Source organism: Sus scrofa, chromosome 16 (genome assembly GCF_054392235.1).
Source record: "Sus scrofa isolate SSC_HxYL_T2T_F1_AM1 chromosome 16, Sscrofa_HxYL_maternal_Yorkshire_Landrace_v2.0, whole genome shotgun sequence".
In the NCBI taxonomy this organism is placed as follows: Eukaryota; Metazoa; Chordata; class Mammalia; order Artiodactyla; family Suidae; genus Sus; species Sus scrofa.
The window spans coordinates 52,027,938-52,049,030 of record NC_139398.1 but is presented as its reverse complement, the minus strand read 5'-3'; the positions used below and the strand labels follow the sequence as shown (position 1 = coordinate 52,049,030).

Below are 21,093 nucleotides of genomic sequence, written 5' to 3'. Positions count from 1 at the left end.
CACTCCGCGGACACCAGGGTAGCGGGGGCGGTGGGGTTGGGTGCCGGTGGGGTTGTGAGAATGTCAGGCTGCTGTGACGCGGAGGGGCGGGGCTCTGGCAGGGTTCCCGCGGGAGGGGGCGGGCCGCCAGGCCTGGCCTAAGGTGGGTGGGTCTTTGCGCCCCTAGCCTACTCAACTTACCCCTCCAATTCCCTGCCATCCTTTGATGTCCTGCAAGTGAGGACGCGCCTCGTGGGTCGCAGCGGGGAGGGAAGGGGAGATAGGAGGTGAGTAAGGAGGAGGTGTCCGAGCTAAATGGAGGGCGGGGCCGGCGGGTCGATGCCCCACCCCCCCATCAGAGCCTGCCCGCCGGGGGAAAAGCCTCTGGGCGGAGGAGGCGCTTTCAAAACAAAGAAATGCGGCGTGGAACCCCGGGGACCGGGGTGGAGAGGAAGGCGGAGGAGGTGCGGCTGAAGCTGCCCGGCCGCCCGCTTCCCCTCCAGTCAGACCGGAGGAACTCCCCCCACCCCCAGCCCAGGCTGCGGCGCCGGAGAAAAGGGAGGAGGCTGCGTTCCGCGGCTGTTTTCCAGTTCACTTTTGCAAACCTAGGCGGAGGAGGAGAGCACCAGCCCCGCTGCCCCTCGTGGCTGCAGTGCACCCAGCCCCGAGCTCCAAGTCCGCTCTGTCTCGGCTCCTGAGCCTGCCAAAGTGTCCGATAAAGCGCAGAGCGCTCCGAACCTGCCCAGTAGCAGTGCGACTTGCGTCCGGAGCCAGCCACAGCCGCCCCGCCCTCGCGCTTCCTCAGCCCCGCGGGCGAGGAAGCCGGCCCGCTCGCCGGCGCGGAGCTGGGGAACTTGAACCGGCCCTTGTCGCCCCCGCGGCCGCGCTGCGGATACACCAGTCCATGCCTGAGAGTGATCGGGCTCGTAGTGGAGGGCACCCGGGGGCAGTGGGTTTAGCAAACACACCTTTGTGAGTACAGACACCACGGGCGGGCGCGCGCGCGCGCGCGCACACACACACACACACACACACACCCTACGGGCCCGAGCGCACAGCCCAGCAACTGCAGACGGCGCGCCCCGGCTGCTCCGCAGCGGACGGCGGCTGCGAGCGCGCTTGGTGCGCACTTGAATCTGACACGCCTCGGCCCCAGGCGTCGGGCTGAGGGGAGCCCTGGCGCTCGGGATGTGCGCCGCGCTCTCTGCCGCCCCGAGCGGCCCATCCTCCAGGGTAAAGGCAGCGTGCAGGGCGGGCGAACAGAGGACACAGCTTGCTGGGGCCAGGGCCAGGGTAGAAGCGGAGAGTCCCAGGCTGAACCAGGAACGCTACGGACGTTGTTTTTCGCACTCAGCAGAGCTCCGTCGAACCTGGGTCCAAGACACAGACTTAATTATCACGTTAGAGACACCCTTACTCTTTGCCCTGCCTTCTGTTTTTGCTGTAAACCATGTCACTGATACTGTCGCTGTTGTAGAAGATAAACCCTATCTTCTTTGACACTCGCATCTTTTAAGGTTATTGGAGGAGAGCCACCTGCCTCCTCGTTGCTTGGATTTAAAGGGGTAAGAGCGCTCCTGAGTTTTAAAAAATCGTCCACTCAGGGCCGGGCCCCGGAGACCTAGAGCTCCACGTCTTGGTTCTTTCCCTCTTCAGGCCTCACCAAGCCCCAGACTGCAGGTTCCCAGGGGACCTGATGCTGGCCGACTTTCCATAGCTGCCTTACTTGTTAGGAAAATTTTGGTGACATTATGTTTTTGTATATCCATCTGGTATTTTTCTGGGCACCTCCTCAATGCTTAGGAAAAGGCCTGGGCAGAAAACTGGAAGAATATCTTTATGGGCAAAAGGGAGGGGGAAGGTTTTTCCTCCAGTTGTTCCATTTCTGGGTTTCTTGAAAAATAAAAAGATTTTAATTTTTAAAAATATAGGTGATAAAAGAAGAAAGTCGAAAAGTAAAATGTGGCTTCTGTTCTATCCTCAAACAGTAATGACAGGATTTAGGTTTGTGTAATATTGTGTAGATTACCAAGCATATTCATACACATACAGGCAGAACCGCTGAACTGGAAAGTTAAAGATGACAAAATTCATACCTCTAGACAGGATAAGTGACTCATTCAAGATCCTGTGAAGTGTCAGTGGAAGAAATTAATTCATATTGCACAGGAAAGTAGACCTCTTTGGCAGTGCCTAATGTTTAGAGATCTTGATTTTGTATTGAACCAAAGAGACTGTATTTAAGGCATCATCCTACACTGGAGGGATTTCATTCAACTCTCTGTTCAAAGATGAATCCAGAGCCACCAACTCAGCCTAACCCAATTTTCCCTCTCTACTAGTCTCTCTCTTTCTCTTATTTATTTATTTATTTATTTATTTATTTATTTATTTTTGTCTTTTCTGTCTTTTTAGGGCCACACCCACAGCATATGGATTTTCCCAGGCTAGGGGTCTAATTGGAGCTGTTGCGACCAGCCTACACCAGAGCCACAGCAACGCCAGTTCCGAGCCATGTCTGCGACCTACACCACAATGCCAGATCCTTAACCCACTGAGCAAGGCCAGGGATTGAATCCAAAACCTCATGGTTCCTAGTCAGATTCGTTTGTGCTGTACCACGAGGGGAACTCCTCTACTAGTCTTTTATAATGAGACTACTCGCTCTGTCTTGAGCTGTCCTCCTCTCTCTGGTTTTCCTGACACTCTTCTGTCCCTTCAGTGTCTCCATCTCATCTTTCTCTGCCTTATTTTTAGGTTTCTTTTCTGCCAAACTGTTTAATGGACACCCTGCCCTGAAGCTTATAGAGGGGTCCTCTTCTCCATTTTTAGTGGCCTGCCCCTTGGAGAGTTTCCACCCAACCCAACTCACAACCGTGGTCTCTGCTTCAGTTCACTTATTTCTTCCTAGTGGCCAGCACCTTTTACCATTGTCACCTGAAACCCAAAATACCATATTTCCCAGAAACCAGGTTCTCTTACTTCCCCTAGATTGTTGTTACTCTTGTCACCTGATCACAGGCCCCCGAGATTTATTCCTCTTCACCTTTGCCTGCAACTCCCATATAGGTTTACTTCCCACATTATCTATCCCAGCCCCTCTCACTCAGTCAGTTATTCTTCCTCTTCACTCTGCACAGCCTCCTCACTGAAATGTCTGTATAACCTTTCCTCCTGCAAATCCTCCTCCACCCAGCTGCTGTGCTTCCTAAAGTGTAATTCTCGTTGTGTCACCCTTCTGCTCATGTCCCTCTAAATGACTCCCTACCACCTACTAGGAAAAGTCCAAATTCAGATATGATCTTGACCAAACCCAAATTTCCAGCCTCATCTTTACTTAAAATCTCACAGAACTTCCAGTTCCTCAACAGGAATTCTATTATGTCCCATCAGGACTTCTCCGTGTTCCTCAGACATCACCCCAACCTTCCCACTCTGCACATTTGTTCAAAACGTTCCTGCTACCTATAACCTCTCTCTCTCTCTTCCCTTGTGACTTGTCAAATTCCTACCCTTTAAGGACTGGCTCAAATGCCACTTCCTCTGGGAAAATCTACCTGGATATGTGATCTCTCACTCCCCAAGCCCCTCTAACATTTTGGATCTTTCTTGTGACATTTATACCGTTTTGCCTAGCATCACAGCTATGTTTACACTTGCTTGAGACATTCATCTTCTCTCTCTTCCCTGGTTAGAAATTCTCAAGGGTTGGGATTACGCCTTAGCCATCTCTGCAGTCCCAAGTGCCTAACACTGCACTGCAAGGCTTCTGTCTCCCCAGAGGTCAGCTGTGCTCACGAGCCAAGGGAGAAGTAAGTGACATTATGTGATCTTTGGCTGATACTTTTGCCACATCTCATTTTTGAGATATTTACAATGGGTTTTTTTTTTTCTAGTGTGTAAAGAAATTATTACTAAATTATAATTGCCCTTTTCAAAGAGGCCCCTACCCTAGGGACCACATCAGGGCTAGAGGCCTCTGGTTATGCTCCAATGTTTACCATTAGGCAATGGTAGGAAATCAAAGTACAGAGAGTCTGCAACTTCCCAAATGCAGTGACTCATCATATCGTATCACACCACACCACATCGGCCAGTGTGGTCAGGAGCTAGGCTCTTAGGCAGACTTCATAAACAGGACTCCCAGATGCTAAACTCATAGCCACAAAGAAGAGAGATGACCCTCTCCCCCAGTACCACACCAAGCACCTTGCCCTTTGCAGTTGAATGCATCAATAGTTGGATAGATAAGGAATTTATTCAAAAGCAACAGTGGAGTCCCAGCCAGACATCTGTCATGGCTCCTTTACCTGTCTTTAATCTAACCATAAAACTTTGAATTAAATTCAGTAGGGATGTATCAAATTCCTAGAGCAGTGGTTTTCTAAGATACCTCCTTAGAATGCCCCAGAGCATAACACACAATTTTGGAGCTGGGAACCAGAAATTAACACTCACTCCCCACATGAGTCTTCTTCACGCTCAAGGTTGAAAACTACCCGTTGGTGACAAGAACTTCACACAGTCCCAGCACTTAAGAGGAGGCCAGCAGAAAGAAAGTGGCTTGGCCTCATCACTATTGCTAGTCACCTCAGCTAATTAAGAGAATGATTTGCCATTAATGGGAAGATTCCAAGGCAGGAGAATCAGGTTAGTTCTAAGGAACCTCAGGTCATTCGAAGATGGACACAAAGTTATTTCCATTTCCATGCTTTTCCTCACACTAAGATATACTTTTATATTATAACCAAAGCCAATTAAGGTTCCTGGGATAAAATTAAGTTGTTTAGAGAGGAAGAAAAACCTAAAATAGAGTAGTTAGCCTATGAATTAGGCATTAGTCTCCCCTTCAGTGGAATGACAGAATTCTATGTGGCTAAAAAAGAGTGAAGAATGAGGTATTGGAGATGACACTTCATCAGGGCAAAGTGTCCAATAACAGGGAAGAGTGCCGAAAGAATCTCCCTGGTCAATCATTTCCACCAAATAGATTACTGGGCAAAATAAAAAGTGGGCAGGTAATGATCAATGCAGAATTCATCAATTTAAAACAATTGGTCCATCTTTGAGGAAGGGGAAAATCTGATCCATTTTAACTTTGTTAAGTTCCAGAAAAATCAAACCACTAATATTTCACTATTATTGTTAAGGGACTGGGTGCAGACACAGTGCTAGGTCCTTTATAAGCAATAACTCATTTGGAGTCTCCCCTCCCCCTAAATAAGAAACAAATAAAGAAGTGGAGGCTCAGGGAAATTCACCAAAGTTTATTTAGCTCTAATCTGGCCAAGCAGGGATTCAAGTTCATCTGTCTAATGATAAAGTGAGAACTTTTCCCATTATCCAGTATTTCCCCAACTTGCTAGATCATAAGAACAGCCCTGTGTACTTGTTTCAAATACAGATTTCCTTTACCTTTCTCCTGGAGAAGGCTACGGTGAGACTTGGAATCTGTTTTTAATGTATGCCCCGGATAATTCTTCAGAATAAGCAAATTGGGAAACATCATAATTCCATGGCCATATTATCACTTAACTATTCCACAGTTTCATTCCTTAAAATTTACCCTTATCGAGTTTTCTATAATTGTAGGAAAGTGTATTCAACCACAGGTCAACCAACCAACCAATCTTTTCCATCTTAGAAATATCTAAGAACAGTGTATTCTCTTAAGACAAAAGCATTCAAAGTTGCAATCCGGAATTTTGAAAAATAAATCATTACATCTTCAACGTATACAAAAAATCAGGTTGGCAATTGCTTATAAATTAATTTGCTTCAAATTTTATAATTTGGACAATAATTCCTCCCTCCAGAGGTAAATGGTGTTAGCTTTTGTTAAATATTAGGTAATCTACTCTTGTTAATTTTTTCACAAAAATATTTTAGTGTAAATATAGTCTGTGTACAATTTCAGTATGTGAAAACTGACCAGAGTATTATTCTGCTATTCATTCCAATCCAAAGTGCAATGGAGAACGTCTCATCAAATGAAACCACCTCAGAACTAAAATGTCTAACAGGCTTCCAACATGGCTTAGAACCTAGTGATAGCCAAAAGAAATAGAAAGTGCTACAATTAATTGTAACTTGTAATCTTTTCCCTTTTTAATAACTGTAACTTTTTCCGTATTTTGTTAAGCTTATCACAAGATAGACACAAGAATACTATTTAATTGAATAACATAAAAATATTTACTTCCATATTTATTTACCTGTGTCAACAATTTTTAACAATTAAAACAATTTTAAACAATTTTAAACAATTAAAAAGCAGCACTATGGAAAAATCATAACAGGAAATGAATGATTTCCTCAAAATTGCATCAGTCTGTCAGTTCACTCTTTACAAATATCTCTGGTAGGTGGCGTGGCAGGACGAAAACACATTTATGATATTAAATGCTACAGTATGAACATATTCTCTAGGGAGACAAAAGATGCTCTGGCATGTACGAATGATGCAGTTCCAGAAAAGAATGTCATCTCCCAAATCATGTGATAAACATAGAGCATGAGCACTTTCCAAAGTGGTCAAACAGTATTTCATTCATTCTTATTCCCATCAGGAGGAAGTAAAGACATACAATTCAGACAACTAAGTAACTTTAGGGGGCACCTTATGCCTAGATGAAGATTTATTTGCATTTAAGAGACAAGCATGAAAATTAAAGTTAAAAATGTGAAAGCCAAACTTATAATGTATTTATTAAGGGCATTTTATCACCTATGATATTTTTAAATAGTCAAGAACTCATTCCTTATCAAGAATAGCATCATGACAATAAAGATATGAAAAGTGTCACTTCCAAAGACTTCGTTCAAACCCAGAATTAAATAACTTGTGAAATGAAGCAGTCTCAGCCAAAGCTGATATGTCAGATATTTTTTCAACCTGAACTCTATATTAACTAACACCTCTACAGACCTAAACTGCAATGAAACCATGGTAATGCAGAACCTTTATAAGAACCATCTTGAGGAGTTCCCATCGTGGCTCAGTGGTTAATAAACCCAGCTAGCATCCATGAGGATGTGGGTTCAATCCCTGGCCTTGCTCAGTGGGTTAAGGATCTGGCATTGCCATGAGCTGTGGTGTGAGTCGAAGACACGGTTCAGATCTGGTATTGCTGTGGCTCTGTAGGCCAGCGGCTACAGCTCCAATTCAACCCCTAGCCTGGGAACCTCCATAAGCTGCGGGTGCAGCCCTAAAAAGACAAAAACACACACACACAAAAAGAACCATCTTGAATTCATGAATAGACAATTTTCCCAAATAACTGTAAATTTGCTGTTGATTACCAAAACTTTTTTTTTTTTTTTTTTTTGCTTTTTAGGGCTGTATTTACAGAACATGGAAGTTCATTCCCAGGCTAAGAGTTGAACTGGAGATGCAGCTGATGGCCTATGCCATAGTCACAGCAATGCCAGACCAGAGCCACATTTGCAACCTACACTGCAGCTTGTGGCAATGCCGGATCCTTAACTGAGCAAGGCCAGGGATCAAATCTGCACCCACATGGATGGCAGTGGTGTGGATATGATGGATACCAGTACCACTGAACCACAACAGGAACTCCCTCAAAACTCTTTTAAAAACCTTAACTCTGTAGTCTAAAATATGACTTCCTTGACTCCTTAAGCATAAGGTCTCACTATAACCATGATGATGTTGTCATGATCCACTAAAGCATGCGAGATGGTTTGTCCATAACTAAAAGCTCCAGATTGCTTTCATTCTTTCTTTCCTTCTTTCTTCTTTCTTTCTTATTTCCATTTTGTTTTTACTTTTTATGTCTTTTTTTCTGCTAATTTTTTTGGGTCTCCTCCTCCACAGCTGTGCTGTTCCTTGTTACTTTTAATTATTGTCATATAACCCCATCCCTCCTCCCATTCTGAATTATTGCATCCCATTTGCTGTGGCTTTGGAACCAAAAAACCCACTTGTTAGAATTACATGTAAAATAAGAATCAACTAAGTTCTTAATTAGAACATACCCTCTGGTTAAAATATACAATCTTTGTCACATTTTTTTGGCTTCTAGCAGACCTCCTGGGTCCCAGGTAAGTCCCAGATAAAGGGGAGATTAGATGATCAAACTCTGGCTTCTGAGGGGCAAATATATGATGATCATTGAAATTCATAATGATGGCTCTGAGATGCTTATTGAATGATCATACATAAAACATCTCAAGTACAATTTAGGTTTGAAGTCTTCATAAAATTACAATCCTTCGAAGCTTGGTGGCTCACATTTGGAATTTATGACAATATCCTGATGGATTTTGGATGAACCAGAAGCTGCCATTCTGAGACCACATATAAGAGGGGCCTGTCATGCATTACTGTTTCAGCTTGAGTTCACCCTGGAGTGAGGCGGGTTAGAGAACAAAATCCTCAACAAGCCTACTCTGTAAGACTCAAGGCTGTACACTGGAATGAGCTGAGTCTTATTCACCTCTCCAGCTGGCCTTGCCCCAAGTTCATTCTGCTCACTCTCTGGGGCTCAGCCAGCACAGGCTGCTCAGGCCTGCTTTCACTTCCTTGAACACTTGAGGCTCACTTCCCCCAGAGCGCCTTTGCCCAAGAGTTCCCACTGCCTGGAATGCTCTCCCTCCCCAGGCCCAGCAATCACTTTCCTCCTACTCAGCTTAATCATACTTCCTTAGGAAGGCCTGGCTGCTCTGACAGGTCAGCTATGCCTATTACACACTCTTGTAGTTAATGTACTTCCTCTAGGAATCCTTCCAGAGTTGTAATTTTTCGTTTAGTTGTGTATAGGACAGACTACCTAGACAATAGTAGGTGCTCAATAAATATTTGTTCATTCCATGGAAGGGAGGGAGCAAGGGCACTTCAGCCAGACTGGCCTCCTCCTTGTTGTTAATATCATGGCCCTCCAAGAGAGCAGTTGCCAACATCTCACTTTCACATGACCACTGCCAAGGCCCATGGGTCTCTCCTTCTCTTTCAAGAATAGAATAAAACTTATTCAACAAACATGTGGCTGCATGCTCTGAAGCTATTACCACTACATTCTGGACATTGTGGCATTATTCCAAGCAAAGAAATAAGAAAATCTTCTCAGACAAATTTCAAAAACCTTGCCATACTGCCATACATGCTCCCTATAATATTTGTCCTTTGTTAATTCTATTTTTCTGGGGTTTGTCTCAAGTTCTGGTAATTTCCATTTTTCTGGTTGCCATGGAGATAATGATCTCTCAGAGATTAAGAGGGGGAAAATATCCACTCTTTGGGGTTTTAGAGTTTCTCCCTTTTTATCAGGTTTGTGAAATGAGAGAATATTTTTTTGGAGGCAATGCTTCTGTGACATCAATAAATATTTTTGTGTCTGTAATGTGCCAATCATTGCTTTCTGCCAGGAATGACCCCACCTCCAAACTGTTGCATCGAAGACATATGTGCCCCTTCCCAGATGTAGCCTCTTGGATTTATCCTTAAGACAAATTCAAATTGCTGAGCATGAACGATTAGCTCTAAGAACCTTTACCTTCTTTCCTCTAAGCACCTTCATAACATTTCTGATATTTTATTAGTTCTTCCTGACACACGGGAAAATTAAGTTACGAAGAACCATAGTATAAACATGGTCAATTTCATTTTTTCTTTCACTATTTCATAGGTAGATAAAAATTTCTTAACTGCCAGAGCAAGAAATAAACATTAGATGTTGCCTTTTTGTTGTTGTTGTTCTATAGTCTTTTTTTTTTTTTTTTTTTTGTCTTTTTGCTATTTCTTTGGGCCGCTCCCGCGGCATATGGAGGTTCCCAGGCTAGGGGTCCAATCGGAGCTGCAGCCACCGGCCTACACCAGAGCCACAGCAACGCAGGATCCGAGCCGCGTCTGCAACCTACACCACAGCTCACGGCAACGCCGGATGGTCAACCCACCGAGCAAGCGCAGGGACCGAACCCTCAACCTCATGGTTCCTAGTCGGATTCGTTAACCACTGCGCCACGACGGGAACTCCCTGTTGGTCTATAGTCTTAATGGCTGTAGTCTGAATAGTTGTTAGGCCTAATAATTAAGTTTTTCATAGAAAACTTGCTCAGTAGTAACTGAAAATTTTGAAAAATCTGGAAAAGGAAGAAAATCATTTACTTGTTTCCTGAAGAGGCAAATATCCTCACACTTTTGTATCTTCTCAGAATGGCTTTATTTCTTTTGGACTTTGAACTTAGAACCTATGTGTGTGTATCTGGCTATATAAGACTTGATTTTTAACACACAGAATATCCTGTGTTGTAATTTTCCATATCTCATGTCACTAGAAAGTTTCTAAGTTCCCTGAAGGACAGATATGGGTGATTCTCTAACACTAACTCCTGCTTTGTTTCTATGTGGTTGCCTGGTCTGCTGCCTCTTCTGAACTATCCAAGGCATCATCCTCCCAGAGAGCATCCATTGGACAGAATGCTCCCCATTACACTTCCCCACCCCATTCTCACTACTTTTCCTTGCCTGAAATTCTGGCGTTAGGAATATCCAGAGGAAGCTTCTACCTTAAAAGTGCATTTGAACAAGGTCAAGTCTCCAGACTGAAGATATCCCTCTCAATTTTCAATTCAACCATTAGAGATTTAGTTCTTTTGGATTTTCATAAGCCCCCTTTAAAAAACATCAATATCTGGAGTTCCTGTTGTGGTACATCGGAAACAAATCCAACTAAGAACTATGAGGTTGCCGGTTCGATCCCTGGCCTCCCTCAGTGGGTTAAGGATCTGGCGTTGCCATGAGCTATGGTGTAGGTCACAGATGTGGCTCGGATCTCGCATTGCTGTGTCTGTAGCTAGGCCGGCAGCTACAGCTCCAATTCAACCCCTAGCCTGGGAACCTCCATATGCGGTGGGTGTAGCCCTAAAAAAGAAAAAAAAGAAAAACGTCAATATCCCCTGAAGGGCAAAGACTTGGTCATTATCAGTGTACAATCCCAAGGGATTAGTTAAATGGACTCAGTGTCAACCCCTCTGCCAATTCCCATAGAAAATTAAATTGAGGACAGGCCCTACAGGGTGGTGCTAATAGGGAGAGGATTGCTAGGGTGCAGGTGGAGGGTGTTGAATGAACTTCACTAATTTCACAATGTTACCTCGGCTTTCACGCTCTTCACCTCATTGCTCTCCTTGAAGTTTCTTTTTTCTTTTTTTTTTCCTTTCCCCCACATTGTTCCACCTTTGTTCCTCTTGCCTAAGTTTATCTGTGTGTGCAAATATCTCTATATATGCCCAGGTCTGTCTTTGTCATGACACCAAATTTTCTAGCAATGTAACCATAAAAAATTAATTCAGACTCCTTGTTGGATGATTTAGGTATTTTCAGCTTCATTAACAGCTAATCACCACACAATGGATTACTCAACCAGGGTTTGCAATATGCCTCCAAGGTGGCTAGACTAACTGGAATGATCATGTAAGGGGACTTCAGGAGGGTATCATATACACACAGCTATTATGTCTTTGTGGGAACATGCATTTGCCTATGAATTGTCTGTGCATGTTCTTGGCAGTTCCTCTTTTTATCCTCTGTACCCCACCCCCACCCCACCCCAGCCTCTGCCAGATCTGCCTTCAGATCCCTCAGTTTCAAAGCCTCCCAGAAAGAGGTGAGAGCTTATTCAGGTCCAACTGCGTCCTGAGAGGAGTGTCCCAATGTGCCCGCAGGTGAAGCAGACAACTGCACCTCAGCAGGGTTCAGAGTCAAGCTGGGAGGTAAAGATGCATAGCTGGAAGGCTTGGAAAGGTGCCACTGGGGACACAGCCAGGTATTTTGCCACCCTCAGAAAATTCTCCTCTTGCCCTGCCCTAAAGGACAAATTAGCCTCACAGAAGCATGACTCTGGAGCTACAGTTTTATGTGGGCTCTTTCTCCAAGCACTGAAAAGACTCTGGTAGGTATGGGGGTTGGTTGGTGTGTAGGTTATGTTGGTATGGGAGACAACAGGACCCTCCCCTGCCTCATAGATCCCCTGCTCCAACACTGGCTTTGACCAACTGACATCAGCTTGGCGGGAGTGACAGCAAATAGGGGTAGGGCACTCGGTGCAAGCCTCTGCCTCCACATGTAGGTTCTGTCTTTGCAGGTCTAGTACAAACCACTAACTCTTGGGACCACATAAAGTGCTCTGTGGGTGAGAACAGCCCTGTTTGCCCTCCATGGGGATCATTGTCAATGGCTGGTATTTGTCAGGTTTGCTAGCAACTTGTCAATAACCATTGTCAGGAGTTGCTAGGGTTGCAGGAGAAAGGTTTCACTTGATTGGCTGAGCAACTGTATTCCATAACCAATCCAAAAGCTGTGCTTGGGGGAGGGGAACTCAATGTGATAGAGCACTATCAAGCACAGGCAGACACATTCTGGGTACTAATAAGGTGTCTGGAAAAATGGAATTATAGTGTGCAGAAGTCCCATGCCCCTTGACAGCTCCAGCCCTGGCATGGTTGCTCTTCAAAAATGTTACAGCCCAAGTTAAAGTCATTCCCACTGATTGGAGGATATCAAGATTTCAAAACAGGGAGTAGCAATTGTAAGGAGGAAGTAAAACTCCTTGCTCATTGTGTTTTACAGCCTTCCTTAGTAAAACTGCTGAATTGTAATTTAAAATATTCCACCCTTTCAAATAAATTAAGTGCAGCCCTTAAAAACAGGAAACGAGAGAGGCGCGCACGTAATGTCAACTAAACACTCACAGACCTAGTACCACAATTCGAAGTCAAAAATCACAACAGTCCTATGAATTCACTTTAGAAGGATGACAACAGGGGTCACCGCTGAGGGAGACGTTATGCTTTTGGCAGTGTATTCTTGAGCTGAAAGCAGAATGCTAATTAGAAAGCAAATGAAAGACAAACATCAGCTAGAAGGGAATTTTGGATCTTGCATGATCATAGATATTCTGAGGTTCAGATAAATCTTATGGTACTAAGGGAAGTTAGAACATACTTGATGGTAGCAGTGGCTGAACTCTCCACTTAGAAAACATAACTGCCAGACAGCCAGATGTTCCTGCAGAACTCTAGTAATATATCAAAAGCAAACAGAATTATCTTGTCTGAAAAGTAAATTAAGTTTCTATACAGGACTGATTTCCCATTCAATTATCGATATAATCACCAAACTTTAGCATTTTTACTGTCAGTTTTTATTCAGTCACAAGGAAAATTTTTTAGTCTTTTTCCATTTCATGTCATGTCTCCCTCTTTGCTCTCAGACCTGTTCCTTTGAAAGATGGAGCAGCTATGCAAGAATACTAGTGGAAGAAAGGAAGGAAGGAAGAGAGGCAAGGAGGGAGGAAGGAAGGGAGGAAAGAAGGAAGCAAGAGGAGGAAGGAAGATACATTAATGTATGTTTCTCATGGGTCCTATCCTCTATTACTCATTTCCCCTTTCCAAGCCAGACTCTTCTGCTCATGAAAGACCCTACATTCAAGCTGAGGAGCTTGAGCTCAGTTTCAGACTGAAACAGTGCTTTGGGATTCTGCACTTTACTTTATATACATTTTGAAGTAGAACAAAATGAGAAAAAATAAGATTCCAAGACTGAGTTTTGGACAGTTTCGCCTTCCACTTCATTGGTATAAAGACGAACATGTATAAGGAGAAAATGATTGTGAAGAAGCCTGGCAACAGGACCACCTTACAGAAAGTATGGCTTCACAACCCTCCCCATCCAACTCCCCCAACTTAACCCACACAGGCCAGTGGGACCTACTAGCTCATTTTGCCAAGATCCTCTGTGTCTTAATGGAGACACTATACTAGCAGGAATCACTATTCTAAAGGGAAGGAAACTGAGTATTTGGGGTTCATTTTGTTTTTGTTATTGTATATGGGATGTTAAATGCAGATATTTGTGCTGTCGGCAACACCTTAGGAAGTGATTTAACCCACTTGCATAGCCAGGTATCATGTGGGTCTGTGACTTTAATTCTATTCATTTCTCCTTTCTGATTATTTCAGTCATGTTTATGTATTAATCACTTAGGGCCTAGCTTTACTTCAGAGGCTCTGAAGTCCTACTTGATTTTTCAAACTCAGAACCTAGCTTTCTCTTATCCTGACCTTATCTGTTCTCTTCAGGAACAGATCCAGAAGGCCAGAAAAAATAACCACCCACATCTACTCTCCACAATCAAGCAACTGGAGGAGGACAGGTGGGCTAGGAAAGTCATTGTTATCTTAGATCCTAGCCTTGCTTGGCAGGTATACCCACATAGTCATCGGTGAGTATTCTCCAGGGTTAGAACTGCCCAGAGCTTTGGAAATTGGTGTTCTCTCTCCACAGTTTATATTTCAAGATAAATTCCAATGAGAATCATATAGTCAGAAGCCAAAATGGTAGGTTATACAGGCCTACTAGATCAATGAAAAACAAAAATCTGACTGCTAATTTCAGCCTACAATTAAACGATAAAGGTCATCCATTTAAGTTTCATCCCTTTCCTTTCTGAATGACAGTCTCCAATAAAGGGAACACAATTTTTAAATAATAAAAAGTAGGAGCAAAAGGCGGGGGATAACCTACAACTAAATAAACAGTTGCAGAACATTAATGATCATGAGAAGAAGGTGAAATCAGAGAGGGAGAGACACTCAAGGGAGTCAACATGGTGTTTGAAAGACCACATTCAGCCAGCACCCTCAAGAAAATGTCTTAGAGAAAGTAGGCCAGAACAACAATGAAGGTAGGGTGAAAAAAATGTGACTTCAGTTTTCAAAATGTTATGTCTGTACTGAGTGTCACTTTGGTCGAAATGAGAAATAAAGGGAGAAACCAAATGGCTTCTCTGACAAGCAGAGGAGTTGGCAAAGAGTCTGGGGTAAAATCTTGGGCAAAGTTTTAGTGTGCAGCCTAAGAACAGGTGGGAAGTATCCCTTCGGCTGGTCTATTTCTCTAATCCTGCTTTTCTCATTTTTCTTGTTGCCTACTAGGCATCTTCAACCTGCTCTTAATTTTACCGCATGCCATTGCTGACACATGGCTCTCTCTGTGAATTTTTTTTTTTTTTTTTTTTTTTTTTGTCTTTTCAGGACTGCACCTGAGGCATATGGAGCTTCCCAGGCTAGAAGCTGAATCAGAGCAGCAGCTGCTGGCCTACACCACACAGCCACAGCTATATGGGATCTGAGCCATGTCTGTGACCTACACCACAGCTCGCAGTAATGCTGGATCCTTAACCCACTGAGAGAGGCCAGGGATCAAACCCATGTTCTCATGGATACCAGTTGGGTTGGTTAACTGCTGAGCCATGACAGGAACTCCTGGACTTTTTTTTTAGGCCTTTCTGGGTAAGATTTCATTCATTCATGCTATACATTCAAACAATTTAAAATGGACTTTTTAAATAACATATGATTAATTTATAATAAAAAGCCATTTACTTATATTATTATTTGTAAAAAGCCATTTGTGGTTCTCGTAAGCAGAAGGGCTGACTTGATTCCACAACAAGGCTGTGACCAGGTGGTTTCATTGGTGGTGACTCTTTCTAGCCATCAAAATGAAAGGTTTGTTATTATCAAGCATAGCGAAAAGGGAGGTCTAGTCTTCGCTTCATTCTCTGGGATGCCCTTGAAAGTGAGTATTGACAGATCATTGGCTTTTCCTTAGTTGTTCACAGTATGTATATAAGTGGACATTTTTTAGGTAAACACAGATATCACAATGAACCAGTGAAGCTTTGAATTTCCACGGGCCTAAATAGATTTTTGGGAACAGCTTTTATTAAGATCAATGTGCTTTGTTTAGGTCAGTGAAAGCCACAACCATAAAAGAAAAATGATACATTGGACTTTGTTGAAATTAAAAACTTCTCATCAAAAGAGGCCATTAAGAAAATGAAAAGACAAGCCATGGACTGGAAGAAAATACTTGTGAAAAAATTTGACAGAAGATTGATATCCACAATGTATAGAGAACTCCTACTCAGTAACGAAGACCAAGAAATTGTTTGAATGGATAGAGGACTTGAATAGATATTTCACTAAATATGTACGAATGGCAAATAATCACATGATGATGATGTGTTGCATGTTCTTAGCCATCAAGAAAGTGGAAATTAAAACCGCAACAAGATATTACCACCCATTCACCAGATGACAATGCTAAATGCAAGCAAAGATGTGGAGAGACTGGAACTCTCCTATATCATTGGTGGGAATATGATATATCTGTTTTGGAAAAGGAATAGCAGTTTCTTTAAAAACTAAACATACATTTACTCTGTGATTTAGCAACTATACAAGTAGGTTTTTCCCAAGGGAAGTGAAAACATATGTCCATAAAAAGCCTTGTGTAAGAATCTTCCCAACAGCTTTATTCACAACAGCCAAAAGCTGCATACATCCCAGGTGTCTAAGAACTGGTGAGTGACCATATACACTGTGGTAGAGTCATGCAGTAGAATACTACTCAGCAATGTGAAGGAATGAACTACTGTCACACAGAACAACGACTCTATCTCAAAAAGAGTATGCTAAGTAAAAAAAAAGTCTTACATGGAACAGTTTATTCTATTTGATTCCATTTTTATATGAAATGCTGGAATAGGTAGAATGAATCTGTGGTGAAAAAATCAAAACAGTAGTTGCCTCTGGAAAGGGAAACAGGGGTGAGGATTGATGGGAAAGTGGGAGGGAAATTTCTGGGGCAACAGTAATGTTCTGTGTCTTGATAGGGCTTTGGGTACACAGGTATACGTTTGTCAAGACTCAGAAAACATACACTTCAGGTTTTATATTTCATGGTATATTAAGTTTACTTTGAAAGAAAAAAAGTAAATATTGAACTGAAGTTTTTAGGTAGAAGTTGGTTCATGCCTGCCATTTACTTTTAAAGGCATGAAAAAGGCAACATGGATTAATGGAGGAGGTATGTATAAATATATGATAAAGCAAGAGTAGCAAAATATTAATGGTAGACTCTACAATTAAATGGTGGGTATATTTTCACTGTAGAATTCTTTCAACTTTGTGAATATTTGGAAATAAATCCATTGCTGGGGGAAAATCAATGTGCCGGTCTTACCCGTGGACCCTCTTCAGTTGTTTGTTAGATCTAAATGTTCCATCTTTTAACATTCATATCAGACTATAAATGCAAAAGGTAAAGGCTTGGGTTTATAAGAATCTCATATCTGACTTCTTTTCTTTTCAAGTCTAGTCTTCATACCTTTTATTTTAGCAGACAAAAGAGGCCAGGAAGTGGTTATTATGAGAGGAAGGGAGGGGGAGAGACCTGTGACCCAAAAAAAAAAAAAAAACCCAAAAACTCCTATTGTAAAATATTGAGTATCAAGAGGAGGCAACCACTTCAGACTTGTAGAATCAAGAAATTAATGAAAGCACCAAGACTGCATCCTTAGAACCACTAGGGAGTGATAATTACAGACAGTATTTCTGGAGCAGACACATAACCTTGATTCCCAGGATACCCCCTAAAGCACTCTAATAGTGTGCTATTTGTGGAAGGTTTTTCCACCTTTAATAACAGAGAAATAATGTTAGAAGGAAAGAAATCCCTTATTTAGCCACTAGGGTGTCATTATTGAGCCCCAGCTGAAGGCCCCTTTAAAAGCGTCCATATGGTAAAAGAACATGTTTCCCCACAAAATCAAAACTGAGTACATCTGAGACTTCTGAACATCCTTTTTTTCTGGGATCTTAAAATGGATTTGTGCATATTTGTGAAAAAAAATTTATGATGTGCTATCTTCCAAAGTGAATGGTTATTTATAATTCATAAAAGACCTGAGCACAGGAAAATTCTTCCCTTTTATTAGCCCTATAAAGTTAGACCAGCTGATCTTTTAGTACATATTAAAGACATCAAGTTCTCCGTATGGTTGAAGTTTCTCTCCTCAAACTGAATGCATAGAGGCAGTGCTACTGAAGCTGTTTTTCAAAAGCTGGTGGGGTCCACGTCTCTTTTGATTAAATGTTAAATAAACAAAAAAATCATTCTCAGAGCTAGTCTCTAAAGACACAGAAGGAAAAATACTTGGAATGCTAAACATGCTTTTTAAATCTTGCACAGCCTTTGTAAAATACGACGGCATATTTTTAAATAAATTTTCTGTTTCCAACGTTTTAACCATCGTCTTCGGACACAGTTGCCACATCACTTCCTTTCAGCTGCCACTGGCTGCCTGTGAGTCATAGCACAGGTTCATGAGCAGAAGTGACTTGGGTCAAGGAGGATGGTCACCAGGGATTTGGACCCATTACAAGGAGTCCTAGTGCCAGGGGCTCCCACCCAGCTGCACCTGCACATCCCTGTCATGATATCACAGAAAGTTATCTCCTTCAAAGAATCCAGCGTTCTAGCTCACCCTACCAGAGTCATGTCCACCTCAATTAGTGGCGTGCCTCAGACCCACATTAGAGAGTTTCACAAAATTTTTAGAGATCTAAGTTCAATCTGAAAATACCCCATGGTTTTGTTTCCTTTGAATTCCCTGCCCTCTAGTATTCCAGATGAGCATTTTAAGCTCTGTTATAGAACTATCAGGAGATAGAAACTCTTTCTGTATCCTGACTTTTAAATACCTTAACTTAAGATATAGATCGCTAACTCCTAAACACAAAAAGCCAACTATAGGATAGGATCCTTCCTTGGTCAGAAAGAATTGTCTCACCTTGCAGGGACAAGGGATGAAGGATTCAAATGCTTTTTGAGCAAATTTTCCACCAACTTATGCTGCCTGACTCAGAAGATAAGAATGAGATCTCAGCCTCTTGACAATATGCCAGCTGCACTGTGTGGTACCAGCAGTGGGAATGGAAAAGGCAATATTTATTCTGAGGGCCCTGACAACATCATCATGAAGTCATTCGTCCAGTCCTAAGTGGTTTGCATTTCCAAGATCCAGAGAGAGAGAGAGAGAGAGAGAGGCCCATGAGCTGTAATTCTAGGCATTTTTTTGCCCTTTCTACCCATACTCTTATACAACATATCTAAGCATTCTTCGGAAAAGCTAGATAGTTGACAAAACCAAATATGCGATATGCTGTCATATGTTTTAGTTTAATACTTTCAGAATTTATTTTCCTGTCACATAAATGAAATCTTTCAAGTTCTTCTTCCTCATCATCTACCGCCCCAAATGCTAAATCATTACATGACAGAAATGTTAATTATCTACTGTGTCATATCCTGCCCTCCCTCCATCCATCCATGCTACAAATATTCCTTGAGTATTTATCATGTGCCAGTCCCTATGGTGAAGATATAGACAATAATTCATAATCTTGTCCTTCAGGAGCTTACAGTCATACCTAAGATGCTCTCCTCTGTGTCTCCTGTGCCTTCATTGAACACAGTTAACTTTCTGCTGTTACAGAACAAGAAAACAGGAGGTCTTACTCTGCCCAGACAATACTCTTAGGTTCATGGACTTTGTCTACCCCACATTCTCTGATCGCTACACACTCTGTCCACTAAAACCCAATGCCCGGTCAGTCGTGAGAGAAATTGATGTTAACTGCAGTGGGAGCAAATTTTAGGACATAGCTTGGATAAGACACAAAATAGTGTCAAACACTCACTTTGCAATTTTAAAATTTAAACAGCCACTGCCAAGTGCAGAGTATTTAATTTTCTCTCCCCTTTCTAGGGTACTGACTGCCCCCCGACCCCCTACCGCCACTTCAAAACTAGACCTTTGGGGTTAAAATACCTCCAGCTGATTCACCCCACCCTACCCTTCAGTACAAGCATCTCTCTGGTCTCCAGAGATAAGCTATTGGGATCCTTCCTTTTAGGAGACCCTAAGTGGGCCTTCCCTACCATCATTCACCAAGCTGTGTCCTTTGAAATACTGTGGTGCTTTTTTTAGAAGGGGAGGGGTACTGAATTGGAAAGAAACCTGGTTTGGGGAGAGGATGCCAAGAAGGCAACCAGAGCTTCCCTTTATGTTGCATCCAGCCAAGCCTCCAACCAACTCTAGGGTTTGTTTATGGCATTTCATAAGCAGACCAGAAAAGCTCCTCTGGCAATATTTCATGACAAAGTTTCTATCCCCCAGGACCAGGCCAGAGCTTCCCAGTCTGCCTGCTGTAGCTCAGCAAGGCTAGGTTCCAAGTACGCAAATGTATTATAGGTGGGTCAAGGTGTGGACCCTGGGTCAGGGGAAGCTGGGGCAGCCAGTTGTGTGAGGCAGGGCTGGGCTGATAAGAGTTCTTGTAGAGAGGTGACCAAATGTGATGCCCCCTCTTTGCCTAAGGGCCAGAAATTCTACTTTGCCCTCAGTCCCGTGTTGACATGAGGTGCAGACACCTGCCCCAATCCTGGAGTTTCATCCTTATCCTCAAAACCACCCAACCATCCAGGCCAGGTTCTCCTCAGCCCTCACTCCTCCTTGCCCTCCACCAAATCTGACCACTTCTGGCTGCTTTTCTGCCCAATGCTTATGACCTTCATTTTGGGTACAACTAGCCCTGGGTGGTCTTCACCCTCAATCCCCTCAGCCGAACAGATTCAACAGAATATAATGACAGCCACTTACATAATTTAAAATTTTCCAGTAGCTACATTTTTAAAGTTTAAATAGGTAAAAAAAAAAATTGCATTCAAATGTTTATTTTAAACAGCTTTATTTAGATATAATTCACATACCATACATTTCATCCATTTGAAGTGTATTTACAGAGTTGTACAACAAGTACCACAATCAATTTTAGAACATTTTCATCACCCCTTAAAGAAACTCCATACCCACTGGCACTCACTTCCCATTGCCCTCCAAAACCCCAGCCCTAAGCAACCAACCATCTACCTTCTATACGTATGGATTTGCCTCTTGGCCATTTCACATAAGTGGAACCTTACAATGGTGGGCTTCTGTGTGTGGCTTCTTTTGCTTAGCATTGTGTTTTCAAGGTCCACTTGTGTTGTGGTATTCACTTTAATCATATATTTTATCTAGTCCAATCTATCCAGAATATCATTTCAACATGTAGTTGATCTTAAATATGATAAATGATGTATTTTGCATTCTTTCTTTTCCCCATAGTAATTCTTTGGGCTCTGGTGCGTATTTTACACTTAGAGCACATCTCAGTCAGAGCAGTAGCCACATGTGGCTAGTGGCCTCT

General features: G+C 42.6%; 1 protein-coding gene across 5 annotated transcripts in view; it reads right to left on the bottom strand.

The window, feature by feature from the left end:
* Positions 1–21,093, bottom strand: part of ZSWIM6 (zinc finger SWIM-type containing 6) — a 347,609-nt gene that overhangs the window by 199,937 nt on the left and 126,579 nt on the right. The window lies entirely within an intron of this gene.